Source organism: Silurus meridionalis, chromosome 9 (genome assembly GCF_014805685.1).
Source record: "Silurus meridionalis isolate SWU-2019-XX chromosome 9, ASM1480568v1, whole genome shotgun sequence".
Lineage (NCBI taxonomy): Eukaryota > Metazoa > Chordata > Actinopteri > Siluriformes > Siluridae > Silurus > Silurus meridionalis.
The window spans coordinates 22,457,991-22,468,901 of record NC_060892.1 but is presented as its reverse complement, the minus strand read 5'-3'; positions in this window follow the sequence as shown (position 1 = coordinate 22,468,901).

Here is a 10,911-nt window from a genome sequence, read left to right as displayed (position 1 = left end):
CATAAAAACAACCACACTCACGATTCAATTACAATCAAAGGTTAGTACCACTTTCACATGCTCCACTTCCAATCATTATTATAGATAATGATCATATACCTTTTTAATCATCCTATTCTCTTAGATCTGTCAATTTCCCTTAGTGTCAGATTCGTAACATATTTCAAATCATTGTTCACCTTTTGAAAGGCCACACAATGTAACTGCACCATTAAATTCACTTCATGAAAAAACTTTTTTTCTTTTGTTTAAATAACTAATATGGGTGGCTGGGTATAACCACAATAGGAAGGATCTCAATGTGTTCCTCGATGAGATTTGTGCCTCAAGGTAGTGGGGAAAACATGGTGTGGGAGTGTTACATTTTTTAACAAAGCTCCTTGAAAAGAGAGTGTCATGAGTGTCATGTTGGAAACGTGTGACTTTTATTAAAGGATGGATATATATCATGGACAACATGGGAGTAGATATGGACCAATGGAAAGTGGAGAAGGTCATGTCATAGTGACAGTTTAAGACCTTCAGAGAAATACAATGTTTCTTGGACTTGGTGTAACAGTGGAAATTTTAAAATAAATTAAATAAATAATAACATCTTTTTTATTATTTGGAGGGAGCTGTTTCCTTTCTTCACTATCATTAATCACAAGAATATGGAGAACATCAAATCAGCCAGTGACTGTTAAGCACTATTATTTACCTGTTGTTAAAATTAAGGGAGATGTGCAGACCTGCAGTAACTACAGGGGAATAAAGTTGATCAGTCACACCATTAAGTTATGGGAAAGAGTAGTGGAAGCCAGGCTGAGAGAAGAGGTGACCACCTGTGAGCAACAGTATGGTTTCATGCCGAGGAAAAGCACCACAGATGCATTAGTTGCTTTGAGAATGATGATGGAGAAGTATAGAGAAGGTCAGAAGGAGTTGCATTGTGTGTTTGTGGATTTAGAGAAAGCGTATGACAGAGTGCCAAGAGAGGAGTTGTGGTATTGTATGAGGAAGTCAGGGGTGTCAGAGCAGTATGTAAGGGGGGTGCAGGACATGTATGAGGACAATGTGACAGCAGTGAACTGTGCAGTAGGAACGAAAGACTGGTTCAAGGTGGAGATGGGATCAGGGATCAGCTGTGAGCCCTTTACTGTTTGCAGTGGTGATGGACAGGTTGACAGATGAGGTCAGACAGAAGTCTTTGTAGAGTATAATGTTTGCGAATGATATTGTGATTTGTGGTGAGAGTAGGGAGCAGGTTGAGATGAGCCTGGAGAGCTGGAGGTACGCGCTGGAGAGAAGGGGAATGGAAGTCAGTAGGAGTAAGACAGAGTACATGTGTGTGAATGAGAGGGAGGGCAGTGGAGTGGTGCAGTTGCAGGGAGAAGAGGTGGTGAAGGTGGAGAAGTTTAGGTACCTGGGGTCAACACTGCAAAGTAATGGAGAGTGTGTTAGAGAATTTAAGAAAAGAGTGCAGGCAAAATGGAGTGTGGGGAGAAAAGCAGGAGTGATTTGTGATAGAAGGGTATCTGCAAGAGTGAAAGTGATTGTCTAACCCTGTTTATGTTAAGGACTACATGACAGCAGAACATCTCCTCTTCTGTAATATCTATCGACAGCTTTCCAGAGAAATATGAACAACTAAAGTCTGGTAAGCCTGTATCCACTACAAGCCAATTACTCACTTTAGCCCCAGAGATTGACAAAACCAGTCAACTTATATGGGTGATATGTCTAGGTTGTGCTAAAGGTTTAGAACTCCAGACAACTTATCCCATTGTCCTAGATCCTCACCATCTATCAACAAAACTACTCATACAGGTCTACAAGCTGGGTCACACAGGACTGGAACCGGTTTTTGGTGAAATGAGGAGGAATGTGTGGATATTAAGAGGTCGTGGGGCAATTCAGAAATCCCAACTTAACTGCAAAGAATGTCGTAAGTGAAAGGCTAAACCTGAGGTCCCTTAAATGGCTGATCTACCTCAAGCACAAACCTTCCTGTTTTAGCACAGGTATTGATTGTTTTGGACCTTTCCAAATCAAAATTGGCAGACACAAAAAATATTATAGTTGTTGTGAAGATTTTCATTTGTATAATTTCATTTAAACCCCTCAAAAAAGTGCAATACGTGAGCGAAAAACTAGTTGTTATGAAAATATTAATTGGTATACTCATGATCATAATTTTATGAAAAACCGCTAAAATGTGCCATATCTGAACGATGTTTTGACAAAAATGTATTTTTCATAAAAATATGATAATAAAATTATGATTTTTTAAAATTACTTAGCATAATTTCATAAACAACCGTTTAAAACAGCAATAAGTTAACAAAAAAGATTTATGAATTTCTTATTTATAAGCATTAAAGAACGTTAAAAAGTAAAAAAAAAGTCAGAATAAAATTAGACTTTTGTTATACATAAATGAAAGTAATTATGAAAATATGAATTTGTATATTAGTTAGCATAATTACATGAATAACCGTTACAAAGGGCAATATGTGAACGAAAAAACCTAAAAATTGACGTGAGAAATCATATTTTAAACAATAGGTCTTTTTCCTCAAAAAAAGTAGCATAGTTATTGGGAAAATAGAAATACAGTGAGGAAAATAAGTATTTGAACACCCTGCTATTTTGCAAGTTCTCCCACTTAGAAATCATGGAGGGGTCTGAAATTGTCATTGTAGGTACATGTCCAGTGTGAGAGACATAATCTAAAAAAAAAAAAAATCCAGAAATCACAATGTATGATTTTTTAACTATTTATTTGTATGATACAGCTGCAAATAAGTATTTGAACACCTGAGAAAGTCAATGTTAATATTCGGTACAGTAGCCTTTGTTTGCAATTACAGAGGTCAAACGTTTCCTGTAGTTTTTCACCAGGTTTGCACACACTACAGGAGGGATTTTGGCCCACTCCTCCACACAGATCTTCTCTAGATCAGTCAGGTTTCTGGCCTGTCGCTGAGAAACACGGAGTTTGAGCTCCCTCCAAAGATTCTCTATTGGGTTTAGGTCTGGAGACTGGCTAGGCCACGCCAGAACCTTGATATGCTTCTTACAGAGCCACTCCTTGGTTATCCTGGCTGTGTGCTTCGGGTCATTGTCATGTTGGAAGACCCAGCCTCGACCCATCTTCAATGCTCTAACTGAGGGAAGGAGGTTGTTCTCCAAAATCTCGCAATACATGGCCCCGGTCATCCTCTCCTTAATACGGTGCAGTCGCCCTGTCCCATGTGCAGAAAAACACCCCCAAAGCATGATGCTACCACCCCCATGCTTCACAGTAGGGATGGTGTTCTTGGGATGGTACTCATCATTCTTCTTCCCCCAAACACGTTTAGTGGAATTATGACCCAAAAGTTTTATTTTGGTCTCATCTGACCAAATGACTTTCTCCCATGACTCCTCTGGATCATCCAAATGGTCATTGGCAAACTTAAGACGTGCCTGGACATGTGCTGGTTTAAGCAGGGAAACCTTCCGTGCCATGCATGATTTCAAACCATGACGTCTTAGTGTATTACCAACAGTAACCTTGGAAACAGTGGTCCCAGCTCTTTTCAGGTCATTGACCAGCTCCTCCCGTGTAGTTCTGGGCTGATTTCTCACCTTCCTTAGGATAATTGAAACCCCACAAGGTGAGATCTTGCATGGAGCCCCAGTCCGAGGGAGATTGTCAGTCAAGTCTTCCATTTTCTAATGATTGCTCCAACAGTGGACCTTTTTTCACCAAGCTGCTTGGCAATTTCCGGTGAAGACCGGTGTCTTTATGCAGCTAACGACCTCAAACAGGTGCATCTAATTTAGGATATTAAATGTAGTGGAGGTGGACATTTTAAAGGCAGACTAACAGGTCTTTGAGGGTCAGAATTCTAGCTGATAGACAGGTGTTCAAATACTTATTTGTAGCTGTATCATACAAATAAATAGTTAAAAAATCATACATTGTAATTTCTGGGAGAACTTGCAAAATAGCAGGGTGTTCAAATACTTATTTTCCTCACTATATATATATATATATATATATATATATATATATATATATATAAAATATCAGTTTGATTCAACCACAACGGATCAGCTTTTAAATTGTTAAATGTGTTTTGAATTCACATTGTTTTAGCCAGTAATCATGTGTGTTGCAGGACAAAGGTCTTTGTACTTATTGATTTGTTCTTTGTGTCCTTTTCTCTTGGATGACCATTTCCACGTGTAAAGTAATTTACATTGTTTGCTTGCTCTGAGCGAAGATCTAAAGCCTGTTCTCACGTTTCCTTACTTGGGTATCTGCTTTCGCATGCAACTCATGACTGTAGATTGCTGCAGCATGTCAGTTTCAAATTTTACAGGCATTTAACACCTTCATTCAGAACCTTGGATTGCCTTCATCTGGCTCAACCAATGTCATTTTTACTGGTTTGCCTACAAACTAAACTTGCACCAACTCACTTTCACTTCTGACTGTTTGTTTAAAATATAAAGTCTATTTCTGGTCCACTGTTTTTCCGATAAAATTAAACGGCGCTCTTAACCTTTATAGTTGTGGCAATTATACATTATGTACACAAAACAAAGGTACGCTGTTGCAGTAGGTGCTCCCTTTACACAGTTAAATGTTCATAGTTAAAAACAATTAGAAGGTTTACAGAAAAAGCTACTTCCAATCCATTTGTTAAAATACTGTTGTGGTATGGTATGAATTCTTGAAACATCTTAGGGAGGTTACCTCAATTATCACAATTTACCCCTATTTGGGGTAATACTAACTTTACACCTGGGACACCCGATGATGAATTCAAAATTTGGGCAACAAAAGGTTTGTGTATTTTCATTACTAAATAAAAGTTTGATCTACCTAAAACACATTTTTTAAAAATATCTTCAGGATTAGGATTTGGATTAGAATTAGGAATTTTTTTTCAACAAGATACAAAATAAGTCCTCTTTATTGCCGATTCGGCGACCAAGATGGCGCCGCGTGCACAATGCAAGGCCCGGCGTCTCTCCAGATTTTGCGATTTAGTAGCAATTTCTACTAAAAAAACAGCATGTTTATTCACTCAAATAATAACATTATTAGACATCGGCCACAACTACAGATATGAGCAATCGACGAACTTTGAACTCCCTCTGGAAATAGCCCGAACACCGCTGATCCAGCTCGGCCGACAGGCTTCCCTAATCAGAAGCCGTGGATAAACTCTGAAGTCTGTCTTCTGTTGAAAGCAAGAGATGCTGCCTTTAAATCTGGCAACGTAGAGGACTACAACAGAGCCAGGGCTAACCTGAAAAGAGGCATCAGGAGAGCAAAACTCATATTCAAACTCCACATGGAAGAGCAATTCCACAACTCTGACCCCAGACGCATGTGGAAAGGCATCCAGACCATCACAGACTACAAACGTACAGCTCAATGTACAGCTCAACCAACTAGCAGTGCCATCCTAACGGACAAACTCAATCGCTTTTTTGCTCGTTTCGATCAAAGCACAGGACATTTCACCTCAACCACTGGCTCTTTCACAGCTTACAGCCCACTTTCACTTTTAACAATGGATGTCTATTCAGAGTTTAGCAGAGTGGATGCACGCACAGCAGCTGGCCCTGGATGGCGTGTTCTCAGAGCATGCGCTGGGAAACTGGCACAGGTTTCGCTGACATTTTCAACCTGTCACTAGCCCAAGCCACGGTTCCTACATGCCTGAAGATGACAACCATCATACCTGTGCCTAAGCACTCAGCTGCTGAATGCCTGAATGACTTTCGCCCAGTTGCACTCACCCCTATCGCTATGAAGTGCTTTGAAAAGCTGGTCCTGAATAACCTCACTGTGGGCCTACCACCTACACTGGACCCACACCAGTTCGCCAGAACAGGTCAACAGAGGATGCAGTTTCCACAGCCCTTCAATCAGCCCTCACCCATCTGGATAAAAGCAACACCTACATCAGAATGCTGTTCATTGACTTTAGCTCTGCGGTTAATACAGCCCTCCCCACTTTACTGATCACTAAGCTCAGTGACCTGGATATCTGCACCTCCACTTGCAGATGGATTCTTGACTTTCTCACCAACAGACCTTAATCTGTTAGGTTGGGCAACCAGGTATCCTCAACCCTCATTCTGAACACTGGCATCCTGCAGGGCGGTGTTCTGAGCCCACTACTCTACTCCCTGTTCACCCACGATTGTGCTCTGTATAACTCCAACATCTTCATCAAGTATGCAGATGACACCACCGGCCAAATCGACAACAACGATGAATCGGCCTACAGGGAAGAGATCTAAAATCTGACAGCATGGTGTGCCAAAAACAACCTGACCCTCAATGCCACAAAGACTAAAGAGCTCATTGGGGACTTTCGGAAATCTAACAGCAGGAGACATCTACCAGCCAACATCAATGGAACTGAGGTAGAGCGAGTCTCCAGCTTCAAGTTCCTGAGGGTTCACATCTCTGAGGATCTGCAATGGCAGCAGAACACTTCAGCCCTGGTTAAAAAAGCACAACAACACCTGTACTTCTTGAGAAGTCTCAAGAAAGCTCATCTGTCCCCAGGGATTTTAACGAGTTTCTCCCGCTGCATTATTGAGAGCATCCTGACCAACTCCATCACTGTATGGTACGGAGGCACCACTGTGTATGAACGTAAACCGCCAAACACATCACTGGCACCCAACTATCTGTCATTGAACACCTTCACCACAGCAGATGTCTGCACAGAGCTCACAACATTATCAAGGACTCTTCACGTCCCAGTCACAAACTGTTTAACCTCCTTCCATCAAGAAGGAGATACAGGAACTTACGCAGCAAGTTCAGGGACAGCTTTTTTCCATCCACCATCACACTACTGAACTCTACACGACACCGCTAGATCACTACAAAACAAACACAGAACAAAACAGTGTATATAACCGCATGTATATAACAGTGTACATATTACATAGTATATATTTTCTACTCCTCATTACATCTGCACAATTTTTTATCTATATGTATCTTTATATCCCTACTGTACATTCTGCCCAACATTTCACATTCATGAATGTGAATGTGTATATAATGTGTATGTATATATATATATATATATATATATATATATATATATATATATATATATATATATATATATAATTTATTTATATATAGTTGACAGTTTATTCAGCTTGCACATTTCTTAAATGCCATAATCTTGTAACCTTCCGTTCTGCACATTTACTCTTCAATGCCATATCCTTAGAACCATTTCTCTTCTTTATCTATCTATCTATCTATCTATCTATCTATCTATCTATCTATCTATCTATCTATCTATCTATCTATCTATCTATCTATCTATCTATCTATCTATCTATCTATCTATCCCCTTTAGAAAAAGTTACTTTAGACCACTTTAATGGGGGTAGGCAAATTATTATGCTTTATAGACTAATCTCCGCTAAGTGCAAGAAACATACCGAAGATAAACGTCTGGCATGGTGTAGAGATATAAATGAAAATATAACGGATGATGAGTATCAGTGTATCTGTCTAAAGGCCCAAACTCAGACAATTAATACGAGATTCAAGCTTCTGCAATATAAATCGATCATGAGATTATACATCAATCCTAAATTGCTACACAAATTTAATTAACATTCCCAATCAATGTATAAAATGTAATCTAGAGAAAGGAACTTTTATCACTGTTTATGAAAATGCCCCCAAGTTGAATGTTTTTGGGAAAAAGTTTTAGATTTTTAATCCCTGGTGTTCCCAAGTGTCCTAAACTCTGTATACTAAATATTTTCCCTGCAACGTGCACCTTTACTAGCTCTGATAAGATGATTTTAATATTCTGTTTAGTATAAGCAAAACTTGTATTAGGTCGTCATTTGAAAAATACAAAAGGCCCTCATTTTAAACAATGGTGACAAGAACGGTCTCATTGTTTGGCTTTGGAAAAACTCACATATATTGTTAAAAGAAATATATAAAAATATAAATGTACATTTTTATAAATTATATATATTTATATTTTTTATTTTTATATTATTAATATCTGTTACAACATACAATATGTATTTAAAAAACTAAAATATGTCACATGCCAAATCGTGTTTTGACAAAAATATGACTTTTTTCATACTTTTTACATATTTATTTCTTAGGAAAATATAAATTCTCATATTCATAAGCATAATTCATTAAAATCTGTTAAAAAGTGGAATAAGGAGAAAAAAACATGACAGTGAAAATCAAGTTTTGTCAAAAACATGGATTTTTCCCCCATGCAAAAATCCAAGTATTTATGAAAATATAAATTTTTATATTCATTTGCATAATTTAATAAATAACTGTTACAAAAGGCAATAAGTAAATGAAAAAAGATAAATTGACATGAGAAATTATGTTTTGAAAAATAGATGGCTTTATTCTCATAAAAAGTAGGATAGTTATTATGAAAATATACATTTTCATACTCATAAGCAAAATTTTAATTAAAAAATGTTTAAAAAGGAATACTGGAACAACAAAGATAAGGACAAATAAAGATTGGACAAGAATTTCACTATTTTTAAAAAATATAGTGATTTTTTTCAGCTGCATTTTATAAAAAAGAGTTCAACAATGGCAGCAAGTGAATGATGATGGTAATGACAAATTTGTTTTAAAAAAAAAAAGTTTTTTCAGAAAAGGTATGATAGTTATGGTGAAAAAATAAGTTTTCATATTCAGAATCATAAAGTTTTGACAAAAATATTATGAAAATATAATTTTCGTATTCCGAAGGTACATTTAAGGAAAAAAATGTAAAAGTGCTATTAGTCAGTGAAACACATGACATCACAAATAAAGTTTTGAAAAAATGAGTTTTTAAAAAAACTTTATTACAAATATATGAATTTGCATTTTCATTAAAAAAATTCATGACATTACATGACATAAAAAATCAAGTTTTGTCAAAAACGACTTAAAAAAAATAATGTTTTGAATGAAAATGTGAATTTATATATCAAATAGCATAATTTTATGAATAACCATTAAAAAGGCCTACAAATTGATATATGTTGTGACAAAACGTTGACGTTTTCCAGAAAAGGTTTGATAGTACGAGTTTACATGCTCATAAGTAAAAAATATATTAAAACCCATGAAATTTGGAATAAGCGAACAAAAAAATGTACACGCCAAAAGTTTTTTTTTAAATGTGATTTTTTTTTTCATAAAAATATAGTTAATATCAAAATAATTTTTCTGCTTAATTTCATTAAAGAACTGTTAAAATTGCAAAAAGATAATGATGATGGGAAAAGATATAACATGACATTAAAAATTAGGTTGATGTAAGGCGGGGAACCACCCACTGGTCCAACGGCGGTTTCCAGAGGCGTGGCGAAGGATTCTCACGCGTTCTAATCTTTCCTTTCACATTAGATAATAAGATTTGGATTAATGTACCTCTTATCTGACTCCATTTAGATAAAACAACGAATATTTGCATAGGTTGTTATTTTACTAATAGTATAATTTTGATGGATGTTTGTCTAGTTATTCTGATTAAGCTCTGGCATTACACTCGTTCATTCGGTTCACACAGTCGCACAAGATCCTAGTATGGGCCCTATAATTAATATACTGGTCAACGGTCATAAGCGAATCAGTATTGGTCGCTGCCAGAGGTTGGACTATATGCTTAAGCGGCCGCTCTCTGCGTGCTCAACTTTAAACATACTTTATTTAGTCCCCTTAGAGGTGACACTTAATTATTAGAATAATTATTTCTAACCACAGGTAATGAATAGAATAATATTGAAATAATCAGAGGTTGAGGCTGACCCTATTAAGAGTGATCAGAAATGTTACGGAATACATATTGTTAGCCTCCACGCTTCTAAGTACACTTAAACTAACGCCAAGTGCTAGTCGTATCTCTAAAATCCTCAGCTGATGTATTATTCACTATCTAACTGGGATTTAAGCTGATCCTAGCCTGATTTTCAGTCCTTACGGTAACTGCGGATGCAACGTTATTACTTGCAGTGTCAACATTTACCGAGCAACACAGAATAAAATCAAACATAACAATTTATTAACCAGGTAAGAAAATCACAATTCAAAGCCAATTCATAGTTCAATTAAAATATAACATAAATACAAACCAATAGTATTTACATTTAAACAGGAAATATAAAACATTTTATACCTGGTAAAGTGACACACAGTAATTGTGCGGGAGATCTGTTTACAGATTCCCTGAATTGTTGGTCAGTTCTCCTTAAATACCCAGATAGAGTAAGCATTATGTAAACATTATTTAGCCATGGAAGTTTGCATTGATTGGTTCTTACAGACCTGTGGGAGGCACCTCGCCTGTATACATCTGTAGTGGGGCACGCTCCTTGTATAGAGTTGTGTTTTCTTTAACTTTATTAAAACCTTTTTTTATTATTTGTTCTATTGCTGTGGGAATGGGACCTGTGTACCAGTCGCGATAAACCTTTGTAAAGAAATGAAACATGAACATTTTCTGTCGTTATTTACATGTGATATGACCTTTCTTACACATAATCATCTGGTGTGCTGTAGAATGTCCTGTGTTGAGGATGTAACAGGAAAAGGAGGGGAAGAGGGGTCAGACACTTGTCTGCAGATCCACCATTTGTATGGAGATGTGGTGACCAAGACCAAGGGTAGCTCTCCGGGGAGCCTACTGTATTCCAGAAAACGTTCTGGTTCTCGAAAGGGGGGGTTGCATGGGTCTTAGTCCCCTGCCGTGAGTCCTGGAGGAAAACGTGTTGTGTCGTAAAGAGTTCTTTTGATGTCTTTGTTGCTTCGGGCATCTACAGGGCCCACATCCTGGCCCACACCCTGCCCTCTCGGGCATCCATGCTGTGTTCTCGGGGAGGGCCGACCTTTTGGTC